The sequence below is a fragment of the Cydia pomonella genome, chromosome 10 (assembly GCF_033807575.1).
Source record: "Cydia pomonella isolate Wapato2018A chromosome 10, ilCydPomo1, whole genome shotgun sequence".
Taxonomy (NCBI): domain Eukaryota; kingdom Metazoa; phylum Arthropoda; class Insecta; order Lepidoptera; family Tortricidae; genus Cydia; species Cydia pomonella.
This window is the reverse complement of record NC_084712.1, coordinates 4366228-4392239: the sequence shown is the minus strand read 5'-3', so window position 1 is coordinate 4392239 and position 26012 is coordinate 4366228. Positions and strand designations below refer to the sequence as shown.

General features: G+C 38.3%; 1 protein-coding gene across 1 annotated transcript in view; it reads left to right on the top strand.

Annotated features, from left to right (window-relative positions):
* The window catches only part of LOC133521864 (axin), a 99377-nt gene that overhangs the window by 57337 nt on the left and 16028 nt on the right, over positions 1-26012 (top strand). The window contains exon 3 of the mRNA XM_061856967.1: positions 25903-25970. The gene's annotated coding sequence lies outside the window, so the exon portion shown is untranslated. The remainder of the gene's footprint in view (positions 1-25902; positions 25971-26012) is intronic.

The window sequence follows — 26012 nt, the reverse complement described above, 5'->3', positions numbered from 1 at the left end:
GGATCTGTACATAATATATTGAAAAAAGATCTTGGATGTCATGCTTATAAAAAACGAAAAGTACATGGCATTTCAGATGCAACCAAGAAAAAGAGAGTAGAAAGATGTAGCACCATACTTTCTTGGCACGCAGGTGACGAATTTGTTTTCTCGGACGAGAAACTCTTTGTGTTAGAGCAGCCTCATAACGCCCAGAACGACCGGTTGTGGGCAGCACGGATAGAAGACATTCCAGAGTATGAAAAGAATGTGCCTAGGTTCCAGAGCTCACCATCAGTGATGGTTTGGGGTGCTCTTTGTAAGAGGGGCAAACTGCCTCTAGTTTTTATTGATAAAGGCGTTAAAATCAATGCGGCATACTATAAATCGGAGGTTTTGGAGAAAAATGTTGCCCCAAATTTAAAAAATATGTTTGGAGACGATTATTATGTTTTCCAACAAGACGGAGCTCCGTCGCATACGGCAAACGCTGTTCAAGCTTGGTGCAAGGCTAATTTGACCGATTTTTTGCCGAAAAATGAATGGCCACCAAGTTCTCCAGATTTAAACGTACTAGATTATTTCGTATGGTCATACATGCTCTCGAAGCTAAATAATTATAAAGTCGCAAACCTGAGCCATTTTAAAAAGGTTATCGTGCAAATTTGGGACGATATGCCGATGGATGCGGTGCGTGCCGCTTGTGACTCTTTTGAGAAACGTTTGAAACTTGTAAAAAAAGTTAAAGGTGGAGTAATTCCAAAACATTTGTTGTAAATATTGTATATAAATGTACGTGGCTTTCATTTAATATAATTTTCATAACATAAACTACGCGTACATTTATTTCATTAAGGATCATAACTGTATTCGAACTTATTGGACACGGTGTATATGTATACAAAGTAATAGATCAGTTTACATGCTGTAAAGCTATATGTTGTGTTGCACGATGAATCTATTTACCACTCAGTATCAACTCCTATGTTTCCACAATATAACTTGAAAAATGTTTCGGCACTGTTTGTCTTCACCGTAGTCCATTTATTGTATCTTTTCATGTAATGACTGTTTGTTGCCATAATAAAAAAATAAAACCTAAGCTTTACTTTAGCTTCAGTCAAGGAATTTGAGTTCCATGCTACTTCGTACCTTGACTACCTTGCCACAATCATATTAATGTGGAAGCTGGTATTCTCAAATTATTGTCACAGTGACAAGGTACAAAGTGGCGCAGAAATTAACTTCTTTGACCGTATAATTACATTTGATTAAAAATCTAGGATTTATTGTTAGGTTATATTGAATACTTATGTGAATAAGCCTTTAACCTATGTCGTTTGAACTTCTATTCTTCAATTACCATTGTGTCATTGAATAGGTATGTATAACATGAGATTTATAGAAATTCTATTTAATCTACTTTTCAGTAGCTCGCCCGCCTAAATTATTGACCTTAAACGCTTGAGGCTTTACCTAATTTTAGAGACAACGTAATTTTCATACTCTTTACCTACACAATACTAAACATTGTCTACCCCGTCCCGTCTAAAACAACAGGGATGAATATGAATGTCAGCGGCTGGCGATGACTGACTGTCATAGATGTCGGCCGCAGCGCTCGGCGGGCGGCGGGTCGGGTAGGGCACCACTGCCCGACCGAGAGTTACATTATAGTATACATGTGATATGACGCACAATATCTACCCGTTTCTCGTCTGAAATAGCAGGGTTGAATATAAATGTCCGCGGCTAGCGATGACTGACATGTAGGTCGGCCGCAGCGCTCAGCGGGCGGCGGGTAGAGCACCACTTCCCGACTGAGTTACATTATAGTATACGTGTGATATGCTGCAGAATATCTACCCGTCTGCCGTCTGAAACGGTGGACGGAACCCTTGGTAGGCGAGTCCGACTCGCACTTGTCCGTTTTTTAATATTAATAATTCTTTCATATTACAACTAACTCAACTAAGCAATTTGTATGACATTTCAAACGATACTATTGGCTACAACTATTCGGAGTAATTTTTGAATCTCCTTAGCATCTGCTTTTAACTATAAGTCAGATTGTAGTGTCAACAAACTCCTCTGGAGCTGCAGGCGTACATAGGCTACGGAGACTGCTTACCGTCATGCGGGCCGTATCCTAGTTTGCGCCGACGTAGTATAAAAAAAATTTAAGGGGCTTCCCGTGGTTTACATCGATTTTTGACTAGTTTTGAGTCGTTACTCCTACATTTGAATTATCCATAGAATTATATTATAAGACAAACGGCTATCGGTTCTTTAATCTTTTATCTCCATTCTGGTTTGCCGGATTTTGAAAGAAATTGACATTTATTTTAATAAACATTGTCTAAAAAACACTTTTTTCGTTTTTCGATTGCTGTTAAGGATTTCACATGTACGAAATCTACACATTTGGGTTCATCTTCGACGTCTCTAAAAACTGGTCAGAGATTTTAATTTTAAACTAATTACACAGAAGTTATGGCTAGTAAACCAGTTTTTTGGCCTAAAATTGTTCAACTTTGATGCCAAATATCTCGAAGACGGTGAACTTTGAAATAAATATGTGACACTATACTGCCTACAGCCGCTGCTGTTAATATGATAAGCTACAAAAAACGTTATAAAACTAAGGGATTCAGATCGAAGGTCATTGGCGTTGAACCCCCTTAACACAATCCCTTGAGATCACATAATTATACCTTATTACAATGAACGATAAACTCTCCCGTCAAATACCTACTTCACTTGATACTTTTAATTTGTAAAGGTTTCTTAAACGAACCTCACTCCCGCGATAAGTCGGCCTTCGGCCCGCTCACGCGGCGGGGCCCGTGCCGCCCGTACGGCCACTGTTTACCAACACCTGACTTCTGAACTCGTGCCCTTGCGTAACCACTCCGACACGAGTCAGACGACAAATATAGGAGTGACCCGGCCTAGGGATGTTAATGGTTTCATTATTGACTGTGAAGATTTGGACCATTTAGAGAGTTGTCGGATAACCTGTAAATCAGGAAATTGAAAAAAAAAACAAAGGTTATGGCTCGCCGCGCGAAACGTGCGACGGACGATTTGGCCACCATGCGGGATTTTAGCTTATATTCTCATTTACTCTGAAATATAGGTACTTCTGTTTAATATTTTGTTCGTCAAAACTCAGATGCCTCGACTATTTTACACGTACTAAAATGATTTGTTAGATGAGTTTCCCAAACGCAGTTATTCCTTGCAGCTAATTTTCTTTTCGCATTTTTTCCCGAAAGCGATTATCCTAGTCACTTTTTTGTTCTGCAGCTTATTTTTACAGTCGCTTTGCTTCTCTTTCTGATATTTTTTTGTCTGAATTTTAACCTGCAGTTAATTTCTGAATTCTTTTTTTTCCTTGTTGTGTTTTTTTCCGTAGCTATATTTCCTAAACGTTTTCTCCCACTGTTTCTCCCACCAGAGGTGTGTGGGGTCGAATAGTCGATTTGAAAATGTTAAAAATAATCATAATACTTTAAATGAATAAAGGGAAGGGAATCATTTTTTTTTTATTTGTTTAGAATCCATAAGTATTAATTTTCTAATGTATGTTGTTGCGGACAAGAACAAGAGGTATGGTCAATTACAAAAATATGGATACAATCAGAACGCCATAAATATGTATACACAACCTCATTGTCCTCATTAAGGTAGTGTATTTTTGACACGTCGATATTTTGTATCGATATAACATTTGCAGCTGACCGTACAGGATTTGATTTTTGTCATGAAAATAAATATATTTAACAACACATCACTGTTGTGGAAATACAAATGTGAAAAGTTGAACAAAACTTTTAGATAGGTATACAGGTTATGATATTCTATTCTATTAGGATTCCGGACAAAATAACTAAATAACTTTATATTTACCGAGAAACTTACTTAATATATGTTCTAAGGAATTATAACAAAACGAATAAGACAAAACACGTTCGTAAACAAATGCAAGCATGTTAAAAATTGCTTTAGGGAAATATTGCGAGCAATAAATATACTACAGAGTAATAAAACGAATCTGAAAAAATGCGTTTATGAACAAATGCGGTCATGAAAGTCGCTACCGGAAAATAGTAAGACAGGGAAATTTAAAAAGTGGGAAAATTTGCGATTATGAATAACGGCGAAAAGAAAATTAGCTGCAAGGAATAACTGCGTTTGGGAAACTCATCTAACAAATCACTAAAATTATACTGCTATAGCGCCGCGCCATCGCCATTCATTTATTACGCAAGACGATTTTTGCCAGTTTTTCACCCCCAACCTCCCTATGTAAAAAAAAGAATAAATCCCCCTCGTTGTCTGTTCTTTGGCATTTGTTTGCGTTAAATCTATTTAAAGATTGTGGTTTTATATGAGAGGAAAACAGCGCAATTATTCTTTATCATTCATATATGGATCAGTGTCTTTCAAACAAAAAAAAAAAACTATCAATCTAACGATAACGTAGCAAACGAATATTCTAAAGTAGAAAGATGCGCACATATTGTGTGTAATGACTTAATAAAACGCAATTGTTTTTGTATGGAAATCGAACCACCTTTAACAACCTTTATTCCTACAAGCCCTAATAAACAAAGTAGATAGTGTTCCCAGTTCCATAAAAGCCCTCCACGTTATTGTAGATTGTAGCGGAGTAAAACAATTTGAGCAAAACGGATATAGTGGTTACGGGTAAGTGATTAGGTTGCGTGAGTTAGGCGGCGCCTGGAAAACCGGACAACTTTTAACTGAGCCCGGAAAACCGGACGAACTGAGCCCGTGCTGATGGCTGTTTTAATAACTTTACTTAGTGGTGCGCTAATTGATAGTATCGTTCCTGCTTGATTTGATTGTATGATCGATGGCTAGACTAAAGGGACTTATGAGGAGGATTTGTGATACCACCGGTACACACCGATATTGTTGCTTGGAATAATTTGAAGAATAGACATAGAGTTTACGTGTCAGTGGCGCCCAGGTACCTATATCAGTGTTTTCAAGGATTTAAACAGCGATGGGATGTGGGTAGACAATATCTAGCATATAATATCATAATTTCTCGCGCTTTTATCGTCTGTCATCATAGCTGTCACTTTGTAGCAAATATTTAAAAACGAGCATGACACGTGACACGTTATGACTAAAAAAGCGCAACTGATGATAGATTTTATCAATACACTAAGTCTTCAAACCGATTTGCTTTTTACATTAAATAATAAAAGTAAAAGCTTCTATCTGTAGAGAACGGGTAGATCCATCATTTGGCTTCAGTATTCGCGTTTCTGCTCAATCGCACGGCGATCAGTCGCAGCCCTCGCAGGGCTCGGCCCGCCAACCCTTCCGCGTGCGCCAGACGTGCGTCAGACGGCTCGCGTGGATGTGTGCAGAGTTCCGATATAAACGATATTAGATGGTATATTGTTCATAAAATTCAAATTTCTAAACCATTTATCTGGTGTATCAGAGATTCAGAGGCACGTGCTTACTTTTCTGTGGCGATACAACCCTTTGTGGGTCTTAGACCTTGGCCTCCTCTAAAGTGATTTTACATGCACTTGCTCCGGTCTTTTGCCTCCTTCCTCCAATTTGTGTACTTTCCCATTATTGAAGATCCTCTTCCACTCAGTCTTTTCACCGTTTTTTGGCTTGCCTCTTAGTATCTTTTGGGTTTCCACTTAGTTATTAATTTAGTCGCCCTTGAACAGGTACACAAACGAATAGTATATTAGTAAATAACACTTTACATCGATTTATTTATTTAAAACTTTATTGCACAAAAGAAAAACTTAATGTACAAAAGGCGAACTTAATGCCATGGGGCATTCTCTACCAGTCAACCTCCTCGATTCCTCCTTATAAAAATGTAACAATGAATAAATACAAATAAAAAGGCGGTTATTCTTTTTTAATCCTTAGTGTGAAAACGTTCTAATATATTTTGTGCATACAAATGATAATAAATGTTCTTAATTATCTCCAAAACGGATTGAATAATTTATTTTGGCAATTGTCTCCTCAAAAGAGAGTGTAGTTTTACTATTATTTTTGAAATCTCAGCAAGGGTTTTTTATTCATATTATGTACTAGGCAGTGATACAACCAATCCTCGTATTAGATGCACGTCTAAGTATAATCTGGTATTCCTTAAGCAAATATTACTCAAATCAAAGATACTACACTCACTTGATTCATTATATCAAACTCTCGGTTATCTTTCCTTTTCTTTCGGATTATGTACATAAGCATTTGTACCTATATACTTCGTGAATTATGTAGTCTTTTCGGTCCATAACGACTTCTTAAAGCATTAACATTAATTGATAAGCAGCCGTTATCTGCTTTTCTTCCGTCGCCATTGTTTATGTAAACGCAAAAATAATTGATGTCTCGACATCGGGACCACAAATTGAGTGTCGCATAATCCCGGGACTCATTACCTTCGTTCCCGGATCAAATTGACTTAAAAACCAGTATATATTTTGATCTCTGGTGCTTTTAATGTTAAAGGCATTGAGGTCATTTCTACACTGGTTTAAATACAGCGATGACAATGCCTTAGTCCGCGTATTACACAAATTGACGGATCTTTTATTCATCAGACCAATCATTCCCGCAAGTACTCTCCAGAGGCGTTGGCGGCCAAATTATTACTTCTGCTGTATTGCCCTTTGGCATCTGTCTCGTTCTTATGGTTGAAGACCGAGCGAAGTAGATATACGGATGGGTTTTGTTAAATGGTTTATTTCGATTTTCTTGTTACGCGGTTTGGTCATAGTTTAGGTGAGAGAATGTTGACTTCTCATTTTTTTTGTCACAATGATCACAACACAATCCACATAATGTTAGCGAGTGGGTTAACAAACCACATTGTTATCAATATAATTAACTGACGAAATATACATATTATGTAATACTTTATAATAGATAACATCACTCGGTTAAAATAAGCAAAGTCATATAAGTCTAGACTTCTAGAGTCTAAATTAAAGGAGAGGCCTATTTTAAGCCCGTCACAACACACGGAGAGATAATATACCTAAAGATATCTCACAGCAAGGATATATTTTACGTACTATTTCAGACAGAGCCCACACACGAAGCTATAATATATATTTTGGTATATTAGTATTACGATATCTTTTAGCAAGATATCTTAAGATGCTTAATTATATACCTCGGTATATTACGAATTACGATATATTTTGGTATATTTCGTCTCTCTCAATGTAGGTGCTAGACAGACAGCGATATATATTTTGGTACCGTTGTCGTGTGTGGTGCTTAGCTATACTATAATACATATTTCGGTATCTTACGGTACATTAATATATATTACTGTGACGAACTGAATTTTTGTAATATACCTAATTTTGAAAGGCATAAGGGATGGTAAACATTAGGTATGCCAGTATAGGCAGAACTTTAATAAGTAATGTGTAATTAAATTTGTCTTTGTCTATCTATAAAGCTTAATAATAAATTAGAGAGAAATTCTCAGAACTAGAATACCTACATGTGTACTGATGATCTTTTTAGTTTCAATTGCACAACAATGAAACACGTCAGCACTGTCGAAATAAATATTGTCAATCCAAAAAAAAAAAACCGAAAAACATTTCCTATCAGCGCTTGTCCACGAATGACGTGACGAACCGCAGACCCATCGAACATGTCAAAAGCGGATTCAATAAAACAATATGAATTTTTACCGCAACATATTGTACCATCCTGATAAGTTACAATAAGCCTTATTGCATACGTATAAGGTACATCTATGGTTAGTTAATATTGCTGGCAGTACAGTCAACTGATGGATTGACAGTGTGGTTCGCGGGTCGACGGTGCGCGAATTAATACTCGCTTTTTGTATTAATTTTCGTTTGATATAAATTGAATTGCGTTCGGTTCAAGTGACGGTTTAATATGATTTGTATTTACTTTAAATGTATACAGGTAGCTTTTTATCTTACGATCAATATCAAGCGCATGTGTGTTGCACGAACGAATAGATTAGACGAGATTTACATACTCGTATAACTCCAAAATTACTGTCAAAATTATCGTACCTATGAAAAATTTATCGTACCCATATCAAAAAGGCCCTACTCCCAATTTTTTTTGCAAAAAACGCAATTTTCGTCTTAACTGCGCACAAATTAGTTTCATATTTGTATATTTTTGTGATTGGATCTCCAAGCGGCTTACAGAAAATTTTAACAAGTTTAACGTAAACCAACGAGCCGAACACCCATAAGGTGCTAATTGTATCCTTTTTCTGAAGGAAACTGTCATATTTTGGTCAAAAAACTAGACTTTGGGTGGCATCGTCCAAGGGCTGAAAATATCGTACTTTTGCGTACGATAATGCTCTTAAACGTACATCGTACCGACGGCGACGCCCAAATTATTGTACGTGTACGATAATTATTGTACGCCTGGCAACACTGCTTAAGACAATAGAGTACCTGGATTTAACTAAGTACTCAGTCAGGTACACCGGCAGTGCCGGATTAACCATTAAGCAAAATAAGCACTTGCTTAGGGCACCATGTCTAGGGGGGCACCAAAATCATAGGACAAAAAACGCGCAGGTTGCATCAGCATCGCAGTCGTAGTCGACTTATGTACACGAAACTTTTTGATATGTGTGCAAGTACCCATCTAATAACAAAGGGTCGTAAGAGAGTGAGGACACGTAAGCACATCTCCAACCTTACGCGGAGGCCCTCAAAGCTCATGGCCAAAAAATCTTACCGTCGGGCTTGTGGCCAACCGATTTTCTCGACGTAGACGACGTGTCGGCTAGGCCGAGTTGCTGCAGAGCCGCGATCGTGTGATCTAATAGTCAAAGTGTTATGAAGGGCCCCGCGAAGGCCGAAATCCAAAAGCATCTTATCAAGTTGCGCTTTCGAGTTAAGCAAAGGCAGTAGGAGAACCGTGATTACATAGGTTCGATTTCAAGCCACTCTTTTGCAGTTCGGCGTTAGGTCTTATGCGACGCTAAGGGCTTCTACTTTGTGCAAACTGCCTCCCTTTCACTTTGCCATGGATCCAAATCCAAGCTGTTCTCTCTCGCAGCTGGGTTTCCTGCCTTGCTCACACCTCGCCATTGGTTGTATTGTATGATAACGCACCGCGATCGGACCCTCCGGACGCCCAGCCATTCATACCTTACCTTACCATTTGCCAAATTCAAGCCTTGCTTTCTTCCAGTTCGACCTTTGGCCTCATCCGTAAGCGCCGATCGAACGCTCCGCGCGTTCAGCCTTATGAAAAGCACAGCTTTAAACTTTGCCTTTAAAAACACTGATTTAAATTTTCACGATTTAGGCCAATCAAATTAGATCCAAAATAGCGTTTTGAGGAATTCATTCCCAATTCAATTTCAATTTTCAATTTATTCATTCATAACACAAGTTACATGTCAATTAACATTAATTATTGACATCTTATGTCTATTTTTATCTATCAACAACAATAAATAATAATAATAAGTATCCCATTTTAATAATCACGTAAGTTATTCTGATTAATATATTCCTCTACTGAGTAAAATGCCTTTTCTACTAAATATTGCTTAAGCTTACTTATAAATATATTATCTGATAATTCAGCTGACTTCAAATTATTTGGCAAACGATTATAGATTGTACCACACACATTGTTCAGACTTTTTTAGTCTGTGCATGTTAGGGAGGAGATTATTTCCATTTCGGCAGTTAGGACCAAGCATTCTAAATTCATTTAGATGTGTACGAATTACTTTTGCCACTTCAAATATGTACAGACCTGGAACAGTAATGATCCTTAAACGTCCGAAATAGGTTGCGGGATAATTACCCTTTTTTGCATAATAAACACCCTTTGTCTCTCCGCTGCTTGTCCCCACATATCAATTCCATACGTTACAATTGACTGAAAGTAAGCATAGTATGCATTTCTGACACATTGCTCGTCAAGCATTTTCGTTAATCTAGAAATTGCAAAACACGCTTTGCCTAACCTCTCAAGCAAGCAGCAAGCAGGAAATTGTTTTAATACTTTCATTTGGTCCTAAATACGTGTAATCCGAGTTTGCTCCATTCCAGGAGGTGTGCATACATTTTGGGATCCTTAGGAGATATTTTTTTCCTTTAGATTGCCAAACCACTCGATCTATCAATTACAATAGCACTTGGTGGAACAGACACTGGTAAGAAGGCGTTTTCGGATTATTAACATGAATTTAACAAAAATAAAAAATGTACACCATTTTTTACAATTTACTACGAATACTTCTTAAGGTACCTTCAATCAATCAATCAATATATTTTATTTCAAGAACATAGTTAAATTACATTTCAGGTCCTCAGATAGCAATTTTAATCATAATTAGAACAAATTTTCAGTCAGACGTACCGTTTTCGATTTACAAGCAAAAAAACTGAAAAAGAGGAAACATTTATGTACCCCTCTTGGAATGGAGCAAACTCGGATAACACGCATTTTTAGGACCAAATTGGAAAAAATCTAATTTTCTTGGCCTAATTGTGACACATTATTATTTAAAAAAACGGAACTTAACATCTTAATCGCGTTTCATTAAGTTCTAAAATTACCTCTAACGTCAAGATAATGATGTCGACTTTACCCAGTCTTCTCCGAGACCACGGGGACAACGACGTCCTTGAAACGTAGAGTCAGAGTTAATTTTAAAACTTACCCTATTAAGTCCCGTTTTCATAAACAATAATTATGCTATTTGAGACACTTGTCAATGGCTAAGGCTCTACTGAAGCTCGGCCTTTGCCCTCACTTGAATGAGCTTCGCAGGAAAGCTAGAGCTTTCCTCTACCTCTAGAGAGGTTGCAAAACACTGTGCGGAGTACGGCCTATGTCTTACGTCTTCGCTTACACTTGGACATTGGTTGGCTCGGCCTCCGGCCTATGCGAAGCACGGGCCTTCGAATTTGCTGACACTTGACCTTATGCCTACTGTTGGAACATTACTGCTGCGGTACTGTCAATTTCCGTAATAAAATGATGTGATGGATTGAAAATTCTATTCTCAGCAGCAAGGAAAAATACCTTGCGAAAACAAATAACTTTTGTACCAGTAACCTCTGACCGCGTGGAACGAATGAAACAAAGTTTAATTCAGGCGCTACCCTTTCTGTCTTCCAACATGAGTCCTAATGATATGTATAATTCATTCTTTCACACTTTTATGGAAAATTATAATGCGATATTTACTACAAAATCGGTCATGGTTAGTGATGCATCAGTTTTTAGTGAGTGGGCTACTGCAGAGTTACATCAACGAAGACGTGCATTGTATGCCTTGTATGAGGAACGGCGGTTCAATACGAGTGATGAATTTAAGGAATATGTTAAACAATATTCGAAGAAGTTTAAAATAGATTGCCATATCGCTAAGCGTAATTATATAAGTCAAACAATAAAAACTAGCTCTGATATAATTAAAACAACGTGGAAAGTAATTAATGTGGAGACTGGTAGATCAAAGCAAAGGATGAAAGATCTTAAACTAAAAATTGATGACAAAATCGTAGATTCCAGTTTAGATGTAGCAACAGAATTTGAAAAATTCTTCACCGAGGTACCAGCTTCCACAACTAAGAACTTAAATTCATCACCCTCGTCTGCCGTTACACTGTTAGAAGAGAATGTCCCAGAATGTACTAGAAACCTTAATTTTGAACATGTGAGTGCCTCAGATATATTAAAGGCGTTTAAATCAATTAATGTAAAAAAAACTAGTGACCTTTGGGGAGTCTCCGTTCATACTGTCAAATCCTTAATAGAAGTTGTAGCGCCTGACCTGGTAGTTATATTTAATAACAGTGTTGACTGCGGTGAGTTTCCTGATATAATGAAACATAGTAAAGTCACTCCTTTATTTAAATCAGGTAGCACATCCGACCCCACTAACTTTAGACCGATATCAGTGTTACCAACATTCAGCAAAATTTTTGAAAAAATAGTTTTGAGTCAGTTATTGAAACATTTTAACATTAATAATCTAATGCACAACAAACAATTTGGTTTTACACGGGGTCGCTCAACAACCGACGCTGGTGTTGAGCTAATTAAACAGATCTTCGATGCCTGGGAGGAGTCACAGGATGCTTTAGGTATCTTCTGTGACTTATCTAAGGCCTTCGATTGCGTCTGTCATGAAACATTGATCAGGAAACTGCACTATTATGGAGTAAGAGGCTCGGCACTGAATTTAATAAAGTCTTACTTACACGGTAGAATACAAAGGGTTGATGTGAGTGGACAGCGATCACCGGGGTCATTGGTCTCTATGGGTGTACCGCAGGGATCAATATTGGGGCCGTTCCTGTTCCTTATCTACATTAATGACCTGCCTTACCTAGTAAAGACCCACCATGACATAGTATTGTTTGCAGACGATACTTCACTTATTTTCAAAGTCAAACGACAGCAACAAGCTTGCAGTGATGTAAACAATGCTATTTCTAAAGTAGTAAATTGGTTTAATGTTAATAATTTATTGTTAAATGAGAAAAAGACTAAGTGCATTAAGTTTGTTACAAGTCACATAAGGAATGAGCAAACAGGTGTCATTGTCAAGGATGAGGAATTGGAACTAGTAGATAGCACAGTTTTTCTTGGTATAACTTTAGATTCTAAACTACAATGGGGTCCCCATATTGCTAATCTCTCGAATAGACTGAGTTCTGCAGCTTTTGCAGTGAGCAAGATCCGTCAGTTAACAGACGTGAAAACAGCTCGATTAGTTTACTTTAGTTACTTTCATAGCATTATGTCATATGGTATTTTACTATGGGGTAGTGCTTCAGAGATAAATACCATTTTTGTTCTGCAGAAGAGGGCTATTCGTGCAATATATAAAATGTACCATAGAGACACACTTAGAGATAAGTTTAAGGACATTAACATAATGACAGTACACTGTCAATATATTTATGAGAATATTCTGTATGTACATAAAAACATTGCCAGTTTTAAGAAAAACTGTGAAATACATAATATTAATACTAGAAATAAGCATAAGCTCGCAGTGCCCTTCACTAGGCTCCATAAAATTAAGAAATCATTCATGGGTAATTGTGTAAGATTTTACAATAAACTTCCTAATATTATAACTGAATTGTCTGTTAGTAAATTTAAAAATTATGTAAAACGTAAGCTTATCTCTAAAGCCTATTATAGCACACAAGACTACATGAATGATGAAACACCGTGGGATTAAGTGTGATTGTAAAGAATGAATTATTTATTGTTATGTTATTAATGATGAAATTGATAATTCAATGTATATATATACCGTATTTTTTGACATTTAGATTTTATTCTAGAAAGGTTCTAGACTAGTATTTTTATACAATTTTGATGTATGACGATCTTTTTATGAAATTCTTATTATTAAGTTTACCATATCTATAATAGTTCAATGTTTTTTTTAGAACAATAATAACTGCATCAATAAATTGCTCTGATATTTAGATTAAGATGATATTTGTAAAATTTGACGATTTAAAAGTGCTTGTTGCTAGGCCTATTTGAATAAAGAATATTTTGATTTTGATTTGATTTTGATTTAATGCGGCAATAAACGTTACTCATTTACCAACAAAATTCAATGTAATCTTGATGAGGGGGCACCATGGTCTAGAAATGCTTAGGGCATCAAAATATCTTAATCCGGCACTGGGTACACGTTTTCATTAACATAGGAAACGAATGAAAATAACGAGCACAATTCAAATTAAACTGGATTTGAGCCAAATTTGCTTAAAAAATCCTTTAAGCGGCGACAGTTGCATTTTCCCTCCGCAACTCATTCGTGGCGGGTCATTGTATGCAAAACGTCGCGTGCAGGCGACGTTATTGTTAGCCAAGATTACGAGGTATAGACTACCCTCATGTAGAATTCTCATTATGAAACGTTTACAAGCAATGGTACGGTCATGTGATAGACAGGCCGACAACCATTCCTTGAAAACCGTGCTCAATATCACCACCAATTGCTGAATTACTTACATTATAATTAAACATAATTTGCTGTCTCAGTTTTGCACAATTCTATGTAATATTCAGATTTTTTTTTATAAAAAACAAAAACGCGACCTGTTCGAGGTGATTTTGATCCCTAGTTATTTATTTTTCTTGTTTACATAGTCGAATCTTACATAAAATTAAAGCTGGATCTTCATCTTCCTTAAAATATATAATTCATCTGTGTTGGTATTGCCAACCTGCAACTGTACGCGTTTTACCAAACGTACTCGTAGGATGGCAGTCAAAAATTTGCGTATCACTGAAAAATACCCTAAGTTTGAAGGGTATTAGCTGAAGTACAGACTTGTCGGAAAAATAATTGCAGGTGATAAAATAACGTTCTAATAAAGTAGGTTCATACAAATAAATGTACCTATTTTATTAATGTGACACTGATTTTTACTCCCTTTGGTAAAGTATAATTTTTCACAATCCAGCCGCGTATTTGCGTCTAACGTCAATCCTAAAGTAAACGGATGTAGAGTGACTAAGTGGTCGGTCGAGGTGTTCAAAATAACTAGAGGGCCTACCGCGACCACAGAAGTTTGTAAATTGCGGGCACCTTTTCTTTTTTCCTCTAATTAAGTCGTAATTAGAGTAACAGAGAAAGATGCACGCAATTTGCGAACTTCGGTGTTCGCGGTAGGCCTTCAGAACCCACTCCATATTCTCTAACAAAAAGTTGTTTAGTTCAGTTAAACATGGACACAACTGAAATGAATTCTGGCTGCTCTCTTATAACCATAACTCACTAATTTCAAAACATTAATAAACAATAAATAACCTTATTAGGTAAGTATGGCTCTCAACTTGTGATAGCTATTAATGAGTTTTAGTTGTCACCTGACGATAATCGGAACTCAAATCTCCCAATGCTTACTGCTGATGACTACGCTCCTTCTAGACTAGAAGGTGTGTGATCTGTGTTACGGGTTACATTATTCAGCCGCGGGCAGACCGGCAGACCCTATTCCACGGCTGATTGCCGCACCTGGAGACGGGAGACGTCACCGGCAGCGGTGTAATCAGCCAGGTAATGTCGGAAAAACAATGCTCGATGCCAGATTGAATGCTCTCTTTATGCCCCCGAGCGTTTCATTGTCTTTCAAAAGCACGCTTAAGGGACCGGGTAGGCTAATTGAAGCGCATAATAGCATGTTTGTCTCACTGATACCGGGTGTTTTTTCAATCCTTGGCCAAATTTTGTGAGCTGAGGTTATCGATTAATACCTACTGAAAAACTTTTACATTGGGGCTAACGCCCAAATTGCGAAAAAATATACTGTTTTATACATTTTGGATAATGTTGCTAATGTTGTTTGTTGGCGTGATTTCGGGGTTAGCGCATAATAAAAGTTGCTCGGTATGACACATAAATTCCCTTCACTAAATTTGGCAAAAAGTTGAAAACAATTTTTTAGCCAATTTTTTTCTTTAACAAAACCCGGAATAAAAAACGGAAAACTATCATCGCATGCTTGGAATAGTCGTAATTCAGAAATATTCCGCGTCACATAGCAGACTTGATTCAATTCCCTAGTGACAATTTAGGAGGCTTCCTTATTGCATAAGAAATTGCGCACGAATGATTTTCTATCGAATAGAATTCAGCGCCTGTACCTGCGGTAGGGACACGTGACTTTTCCACCAAGTCCAGCGCTCGTGCGAATTTGATCCTTATATACTAACGTAAAAAGGTGTTTTTTCTACGTTTGCAAGCACGGGTGTAGCCATGTGGAGTAGGATCGTGTGTAACACGTGCGATGGTCAATTTCCTCTCACTCCGAAAGTACGTGGGCAAATTGTGTAGGGTTGCCGAGGCGGGTGACAATTGGAGACACATGAATGGATCTGATTGGACGCTCTGACTTGTAAAACTGCTATTCATACTTCTGTTTCAATTCAATTATAGAAATAGGGAAAGCTGGGGGTAAATGTTTTCGATTGCTTTGTGCATTGAGGTGAGCACTGGGCAGCTTTATTTCCAACTATACTCGTATATTTAAATATTGTAAGTTATCTTCGGGTGTATGCGGATATGGAATTCCAATCGTTTCGTGGTCAAGACGGGTCGCGAAGCAAAAATTTCGCTTCGGCGGGCCGCAGACATGCGACAGCGCGGGCAGGCCGCGCTCGGGCCCATGCAGATTTCATGGAATCCTTGGCGTATTGCATTCAATGGTCAGAAAATATTTTATTATTGGTTGCATATGTATCGCGAAATGTTCAGGCGAATCATATTGTGCTCACATTCTCAGAGATCGAATTTAAGTAGTTGAATTGAGAAAAATAAAATGATTTTAGATCTGGAAGTAAAATTAAATTTATTTGGTATTCAGACTTTCGCAACTTAAGCGGACAGTCATTTAAATAACCTCTTTATTTACCTTCATGCCTAGCGATATATTCTGATGAGACTTATAAATTCAAGGAACACTCTATTAACATAGTTACTGCCAGTTAACGAAGTAAATTACCTTTATATGCAGGCGCTGTACGCAAAATAGTCATTATATCTCATACATACACGCATGTGATACATGTATCGGTAATGACGTTACCGTGAGGTGATTTAGTTAGCCCGCCGGTAACGGCACAATAGAAATAATTACCGTATAGTACGCCTCTAGTTTACTAGTTAGTTACGCTTCCAATCGAGTTACTGTGGACTGGGACGACCGAACTAAGCTCTTACCTTTTGCAGAAGAAAGCGCTAACGGAATGGTGGCCGATATCAGATGAAAGAATCCGCTGGCGTCCGTTGCCTCGTTGGGTGGATGACATTCGGAAGATTTCGGGTCACTTCTGGATGAGATTTGTTCAGGACCGGGACAAGTGGTGTACTAAAAGAGAGGCTTATGCATAGCAGTGGACGATAAAGGGTGGTGATATGATGATGATGATGAGAAGAAAGTGCAGGGCATTATACTAATACCTAAGTAGAGGAGTGCCTCTGAATATTTATGTTTATCTATCATTTTACGTACCAGTAAGGACACTCACTTTGAATTCTTGACTTTGATAGGATTGTCAAAAGAAGAAACAATCTAGAGGGTTTTCCGTGGTTTTTACCCCCGATGAAATGGAGTATGTGCGTTTATGATGATATTATGTTTGTTTGTAACTAATAACTATTATAAATGCGAAGATAACTCTATCTGTCTGTCTGTTACCTCGTCACACTTAAATCGTTTAACCGATTTCGATGAAATTTGGTAAGGACATAGTTTATCAATCATCATCATCCTACGCAAACGAAGTCGCGGGCAGAACCTAATGGTTTATAAATATAAAATATCTGTAGGTACAACATTAGCGAGATTGCTAGTAAGTAGTGGTAGGCCCGTAGAGAGGTTTTACCATATCACGCTGTATTAATTCTGTAAAGGCACAGATCACGTGTATAGTAAGTACCTTTGATATTTTACTAATATGTATTAATAATATGCACACCGAATTAGAGTTTATTTTCAAACTTAAATAACAAAGTAAGTAATATTTAAAACAAAAAGTTTTAACATTTATCTCTAGAGTTCGTGAAATACGTACAATTTTATTTTGCAGCGAAACAAATATCAATAAAATGATTACTTAGCGAAACACTTTTGCATTTTATTCGACACAGATTTAATATTCCCGTGTCCAGAAACATTGGCAGAGGTAGCAGCGTTCTGTCAACGCTTTGGTCAAATAAATTACCTTCCTTCCCTTTGCGAATTTCATTCTTTTGATCACTGGGAAATCAATTTCATCGCCTCCCCCGCAAGTTGCGCGGGCCGCTCGGAATCCTGTTAAAACTTGCCAAATGAACATAACATGCCGCAATTACACATTCGAGTGCGAAATTTATATTTTGTTTTCAACACGCTTGCTTGGAATTTATTGAACCGCTTTTAGGCTCTTAATTCTAGATAATAAACCCGCGTGCTATTTGGGACGAAGTTTCTTATCGGACGGTACGGGTTTTGCGGATGGGGGTTAGGCGAAAAAAGTGTAAGATTTTTTCGTTACAACCCATACGATTGAGAAAGAATGAGGATGACGGACCCGGACGCGGCCACGGACACGAAAATATTCATGAGCATGAACATGAACCGTCACGACTCTTTCCTAACTTCATTCTAACTGAGTGTTCTACGACACTTACGTATTTATTATAATTATCTACTAATACTTCGTTTTAAGGATAGGTCCTTCTGGATCGATCCCACCGACTGGGAAAGGGAGGCTGAAGACCGCGACCACTGGAGGAAGACCCTGGGAGATGGAGTAGTTGCACACGATGAAGCATGGCTTAAACTCCTTCACACTAGGTGAGAATTGACACACCAGCGCGCTGATTTCCCACCTTCGTCACCGGGCATGACATTCTCCTGCGCGGTATGCGGTCGCGGCTGCCGCTCTCGGATTGGACTTACTAGTCATTTACGTAAGTGCCGCAATGTTATGGGCGCTGTTCAAACCATCATTTAATTGATGTTAAAGGCCAATGATTATGATGTGCGGTAATGTATGATAACACTTTTTGTTAGTTGTTCCTGCTTTTATACTATCTGTTTTAACAATTAAAACTAAAATCGTTTATTCTAGGGTTAACATCATTATTACTATACATACTTAAAATTAGCTGAAACAATTAAAATAATCAATTTATTAATACGAAAAATACAAAGTTATACAAACACAAAAATCTTAATCTAAACTGAACTAAATCCAAATTTTTTTTTTTTTTTATGGTAGAGGAGGCAAACGAGCAGACGGATCACCTGATGGTAAGCGACTACCGCCGCCCATGGACACCTGCAACACCAGAGGTGTTGTAAGTGCGTTGCCGGCCTTTGAGATGGGAGTACGCTCTTTTCTTGAAGGTTTGAAGGTCGTATCGGTCCGGAAATACCGCAGGCGACAGTTCATTCCACAGTTTAGCTGTGCGAGGCAGAAAGTTCCTGGAAAAACGCACAGTTGAGGACTGCCAACCATCTAAGTGATGAGGATGGAAATGTTGTCTAACCGACACACAAAAACTATCCGCACAACTCGCCCCGCGCCCCTCCAGATGCAAAGGAGCCCATCACGCTCGCTGCGTTGCCACGTTGAACGGCGATGGACAACCTCTGCATCAAAAACGACCCGGAGCGAGGGTCATGACCACACTCCCGCATGCGTCTGCCCACTTCACCAATAAATATCTTGGCCTCATCACACCAACAGCCCGTGGTTTCTATGGCAAGAGGGACAAATATGTAGCTCGCCAGCGCTGCGTACTTCGCCCGCTTTCGAACCGACGCCAGCTCAGCTGCTGCTCCCGCCGAACGCATGGTTCGGTTAATATGAGAAGCAGCAAAAGTATTAACGCACGTAGCGTCCCAAAGCCGTATCTTCCCCGTAGCTTCGTATTAAAATAGATTTATATAAGTTGCAATTAAGTAATAATTAATTAAGTTGTAATTTATTTCCTCGAAGTGTGTTGAAAAACGTCGTATGAAATGAAACACGTGTGTATTGGTCGTTACAAACTTCGGCTTTCTTATTGAGCGCTTGCTTTGAGCTCGCGTGACCAACGTAGCACACTTGTGTCATAATGTACTTACTATTTTGTGTTCGTTTGTGAGGTGCGGCGGTTAGTTTATTACTTTACTGAGATAAGAGCTTTCTTTCTTGTATCTGTTCTGGCAAAGGGTAGTTCTCATCTCTTATCTGTTAAATATCGTGTTACGGTATCTCAGGTACGGAAAGAAGTCGGCTACGTTTGTTCAAGATAGTTGTTTCGGTTTAGGCATCTTTGAGATAAATGGTCATCACGCTGAAGGTTCCATGCAATGCAAAAAGTAACTAACACATCATGGCACGTTCACTGATTATTTCCTTTCCTCTTTTGTGCTCTATTTGTAAGCTACGGGCCTTTAAAGGACTAAATTATTCTTAAATATGAAAGGGACTTCTATGTTTTATCCTTCATTTACTACACAGAAGCTTTATAACACGATAATCAGAGAGCCCTCTTTATGTCAAAGAAAATACTGAAAATAACATCTTTGGCGTATAAATAACTGTCATACGGGATGCATTGTGATGATGAAGACCAGTGACACGCTATCTAGCTGACATGAAAGCCATTTGCGAAGTATATATGTGATAGATAAACATAGGCCATGTTAGCGCTAATTCGTCAAAGGACTTGCCTTTGTGCCAGCTTATGGTAATCAACGCACTCGCCCCCGCTAGTGGGGATTTGATTCGTACGCAGTTTGAATTTAATGATCAGATTTAACTAGTCGTGGATCTGAATGTGGATTGGATTATTTTAAAGCAGCCATTTGTCGTTGAAGCCTTTGAAGATTTTTAGGTGCAAAAACGTAAGGAGTCATTGTCATTACTCATGAAAGTCATGAAGTTAGTCCTTTCTTGGTTAAAGGCTTTCATTATCCTTTTATATGTGTGTGGCTGTGGTGGTCTAAAATCGTGCAATACAGAGCAGAATAAAATGTTCTCGAAAGAAAATGCAAACCGATGACTCAAAATGTAGTCAGGATCGTTATCATACATAAACGAGAGGTTAATGGCTAAACCCACTGCTATCCACAAACCAGCAAACTAACGGATTAGCTGATATCCCAATTTTTTTTAAACTGCCAAGTAAAGTTTGGTAAAAGAACGGAAGATCCGAACACAACGGGGTTAATATAAAATTTTGTTACATAGAGTCAAAGAATAATTTCTGAATGAATACTTATTTAATCGCCTGAAAAACGAAAATAATAATGATTATTTGCTAGTTTGTGGTATGTTGGTGGCTTTCATTAGCCTTTTGAAGTTTGAAGAGATTGGACATTAGCTATGATGATTAAATTCTGTTATCAATGTTGAGATTCATGGAAAATCAGGGTAGCCAAAAATATCTAACCATAACTTCACCGTGGCTGCCCAACCTAGGCCAAATAAAATATTAAAATAACAAAAAATAGATATCCATTTAAACCACAAGAAATAGAGGTGTGTAATAATACTTATGAAAATTATACCTATAGCAGGTAACTTATTCCAAATCCTAGATGTTGAATACGCCCATGAATCTTATGGTCCAATTTATAGTGGAATAATGATTAAAAGCTAATTAAGGCGAAATTATATATTTAGGGTACGCAATTTTGCCACCCTTATTTACAATGAACTGCAAGATTGATCGGAGTTTTGTGATAATGTGACCAAAATGTAGTCATGGGACTCTTGGGGGAGTTAATCGGGAGTGTGAATTGGCAAGCTGTAGGGTCATAGGTCACCTTTGTTTATTTATTAACATCGGTTCCGACATTGTAGGTTGTAGTTCGGAGTCGATCCAGCCTCATTGTCCGAGGCTTAGGTGGCGCGGCATCGCGACTCAAAGGGCGCCGACAAAGAGGCGCCGCGGTGCGGGCGGCATTAGCGGCCCGTTTGATGTGCGGGGTGGGCCGGTAGGGTTGCCAGATCTAGGGCTAGGGCTAGGCTGAAGCAGGATTTGTGTTGAGTAGTCTAAGGTGAAGGGTCGCTGAGAGGTTTGATGATGCTTTGTTCTCGGTTTAGATCTGGGATTTATGATTTAAAATATTTAAAAAAAATTGCCTGTAATTTTTTTTGTATCCCGCTGAATATGCTTCTGTCATGTTAACAAGTATGTTGCATAATAATGTAGGTACTTAAATACAGGCCACTTTAATTACGAAATGCAGTAACCGAAGTCATCGAAGAGGGCCACAACTATCAGTGTCAAAGTATGTTAATTCTCGCTGATAGCAGTGGAAATGGCAACAATTACTCGTATTTTTTACTGCTCTACCTACTATACTACCTCTCTTTCTAACTTTTACAGTTACACATCATCGATATAACACAATTAACGATAAGTGTGTCATAAAAAAAAAAACTCGTGCTTTATCAATAGCGTTAAATACTGCCACGGCAGATAGGTATACAGAAAGGTTTCGACGACACTCCACCGTCCTCAAAATAACGGTGATTGGACTACCCTACAGCGATGGACTGGGACCAGAGACTGCTGTCACAGTCGCAAAATGGACACAGCCATTCGACACCCTCCATGGCGATTTGACTACCCCACAGCGACGGAGTGTGTGCAGAGACTACTGTCATGGTCGCAAGATGGACACAGCCATTCGACACCCTCCATAGCGATTTGACTACCCCACAGCGGCAGAGTGTGACCAGAGACTGCTGTCATAGTCGCAAGATGGACACACCATTCGACACCCTCCATTCTTTCTAGAGGGTATCGAATAAAATTCATATATATGCAGAAGGCTAGTAGTTAGCAGTGAGTTCTGCTCAACCCTAGGCCGTCCCCCCGTGCCTGGCTCAAGCGAGTGTGTTACTCTTTAACCTGCGAATCGCGACCGGCTAAACTTACCACTCCGCTAAATAAAGTTAAAAGGCTCTTAGAGCTTTGTCTCGACGCGCCTTTGATGTACGGCGCGAACATCCCCCCTAACCCCTCCCCCCTCGCAAACAGTTTACCGCAAGCTGGAACTATTGCCTTTAATGCCTTTTCCGATTGGATATATCCCAGCGATTGATTAGTATGTTACGTAGTGCTAAAGGAATTTCCCAGGAAGCGGTCCGATCAAAGTGGTCGTCCCCCTTTGATGACGGATCGCTAATACTGGCCTGCTGTTCCCAACGATTCAAGGCATCGTTTTGGGAAAACCATCGTAAGCTCAACTCTATCTCCGTGGCAATTGTAAGTTTTTACTGATCACATTTATACTGGTTTTCACGAAGCGATTCCTTCTGTAAAAGTTGTGAGTAAAATCCCTGAACAACCCTTATCGTTTTGATCTCTAGTTACTATTAGTTACGCTCTTCTATGCGATGTTTGAAAACAGAAATCTGTTTCGCTTTGTGCCGCTCCATACTTTTTGACTACCTTTTGTAAAGGCCATTTCGTTCCTGGAATTCTGCCTTCAGCCTTTGGCTTCGAATAGTTATCTCGCTTTATTTAATCATTTCAAACTGAAGTAGGTATTAGCGTGCTATTGATAAAGCTAACCGTTTTCATAGTAAATATATACTCATTAGGTAAATTATAGACTTTTACGAACAAAGCAGTTCAAATGAAAAGTTTAACAGGAATGCTGCCTACCATTAATTTCTTCATGTACCTGTAAATTAATGCTCGTTTGTCTTAACTAACTTTTTGATATTTTCTAATGCATAGCTTTAAGGTTAGGGTAAAGGCGGGAACAGTAGCTCAGTCACCCAAATATCGCTCTATACTTTAGCACCCTCGTGTGTTAGAATAACCATTGTTCGTGCATTTGAATTTGTGCGATTACTGAATGTTTCTACTGTATTAGCAGGGAAGCGTAGCCTCTCTCGTATTGACATTGAGTTGAGAGAGCCACTGTTCCCGCCTTGACCCTACGTGAAAGAGATTCTTTAATTTTGTATTTTATTTACTCGCTTATGACATCAAAGTGTCTTAATAAGAACATTTTGAGTGAGGCTTAAAGGTAAAGTTTTGCTAAAAAGTTTTCAATTCCTGTCATTTGAGCCTTTGAAGCCTTAACATTAACAGAAAAGCCCCAAACTCTAATTTACGCGGTACCGAGAAATGACAGACAGAAACACGTGAAATGATTTCTTTCGACAGGTAATCAGCTCGGGAATGGAAGGATTAACTTCCCTTTGATGTCACGGCTACATGTATACACGTTTACGCTTTATTCCGATTACGTAAAGTGAACGTATTTGTACCACTCATCTTTTTTTTTTATTAATTCACGGTCATTTGTTGGTTGGTTATATATTCGACATGCAATGTAACCTGATTCTTATATGCAATAAAAAACTTTGAACTTGAACTTTAAACCGTATTATTTATAAGCATCTTGAGTCTTTTAAATTTGCATATAGTGTGTTATCTATAAAAACAGCTAGCTGAACTTAAAGCGACTTGATAAGATTTTTTAAAATAGAAAAATAAACACTAGCCCAATTTGGTACCAAGTACCTCCACCTTATAGAAAACCGCACCCAAATAACACTAGACCCTACTCATAGTGTTGTGTTCCTGCTGGTGAGTAAGGTTGCCAGAGCTCAACGAGGGGGAGGGGGGTTTAGGGTCGGCAACGCGCATGTAACTCCTCTGGAGTTGCAGGCGTACATAGGCTACGGAAACTGCTTACCATCAGGCGGGCCGTTTGCTTGTTTGCCATGCACCGACGTAGTATTAAAAAAAAAAACCAGCCTGTCTCAGCTTTTCGAGTGCAATGTAGCGGAGTTAAAAAGTTTTAGATACTCATCCTCTATGGATATCAAGGGATCATCTATAAGAGCCTATTCCATAAATCTACCATTGCCAGTGCCCGATCCCGTCCCCAAGCCGTCATTACACACGCACTAAGCGACTCTTTGATGTGCGCAAACTTTCCGGTTTTCCTTTGATTGGTATAATGGAACTGCGCGCTGTTATTACACTAATTGAATTTTCCCATTTGGAGTTTCATCTCTGATCGGGCCGGCGTATGTGTGTCGGAGTTCCGACGGGAGTAAGCCGTTTTTGATCGTTGTCGGGGATTGTGGTGGGACATTAGGCAATTAATGCGGGCCGCGGTCAGCCGTCATTGCATGGCCATATTGAAAAGTACTGTGATTGTAAAATGTAAACATGAAGTTTACTTGTAAAGGGAAATTAACATTGTTATATAAAGTTTAAGAAGGCTGTGACTAGGAGGGCGTTATACTGCAATGTTCTGCCGCCAGAGGCAGCACTAGCGCAAACCGTAAACCATAGAGCAACTTATATGGGTGATAATTATTTTCCTTGTCTTGTTTTTTGTCCCCAAAAATGCGGAGTGAAGCTTTTAGTATGAGATGAAATTAAGTTTTTAATTTTGCTAGAAAGACATGCAATAGCACTCGATTTTTAGGATTCCGTACCCAAAGGGTCAAACGGGATCCTATTACTGAGACTTCGCTGTCCGTCCGTCCGTCTGTCACCAGGCTGTATTTCATGAACCGTGATAGCTAGACAGTTGAAATTTTCACAGATGATGTATTTCTGTTGCCGCTATAACAACAAATACTAAAAACAGAATAAAATAAATATTTAAGTGGGCTCCCATATACAAAAAAACATATTTTTTTTTGCCGTTTTTATAAATAATTGGTACGGAACCCTTCGTGCGCGAGTCCGACTCGCACTTGCCCGGTTTTTTTTAGGTATATGAATATGATAGAAGACCGAACCATAGACTAGACATGTGTGACAGAGTGGTCACAGAAAGAACTGAAATAAGACAACGAAAACAATTTCGACCCATCCTATGCCTATCCTGTGCCTTAAACAGTTTATTGACAAGTTTTATTTATTTCTTTATTATTATTTATTTTCACTGATGATTTGGTATGAATAAATATGACTTTGACATTGCCGCGGTTTGTTTACAGTTTGTGCTAGTGGCACCCCCTACGCAGAGTTTTGATATCAAGACTTCAACGAGTGAAAACAAATAAATATAGATTGTTTTTTTAATGTTGATTGGTTAAAGGTAGACTTAGACATTGGTATTGAATAGATTCTGGTCACTGACACATTAAAAGCACTTAAGTGTTTTTAGAACTCAAATAAAAAATGGTAATTAATCATCAAATCTCCTATTCATAATAATCCTTGAAACACCGTAGAAAACATGGAAATTCAGCAAAATATTTACTAACCAAACGTAACATAGTTGGCCCCATTTGATGGCTAAATAAAATGAAATTAACTTTGTAAAAAACTTACTTTGACAATCTATGTGATCTCCACTTTTTTCAAGATCCCGCAGATTAAGCTGAAATAATTACTTGTTGCAGATAAATTATTTCACCAACGTCCCGTCACAAAAGATATCACAATGCAGCGGCATTAAGCTGCAATACAGGTTAGTGTTCAAAGTTAAATTATTTTTATTAATTATGATTAG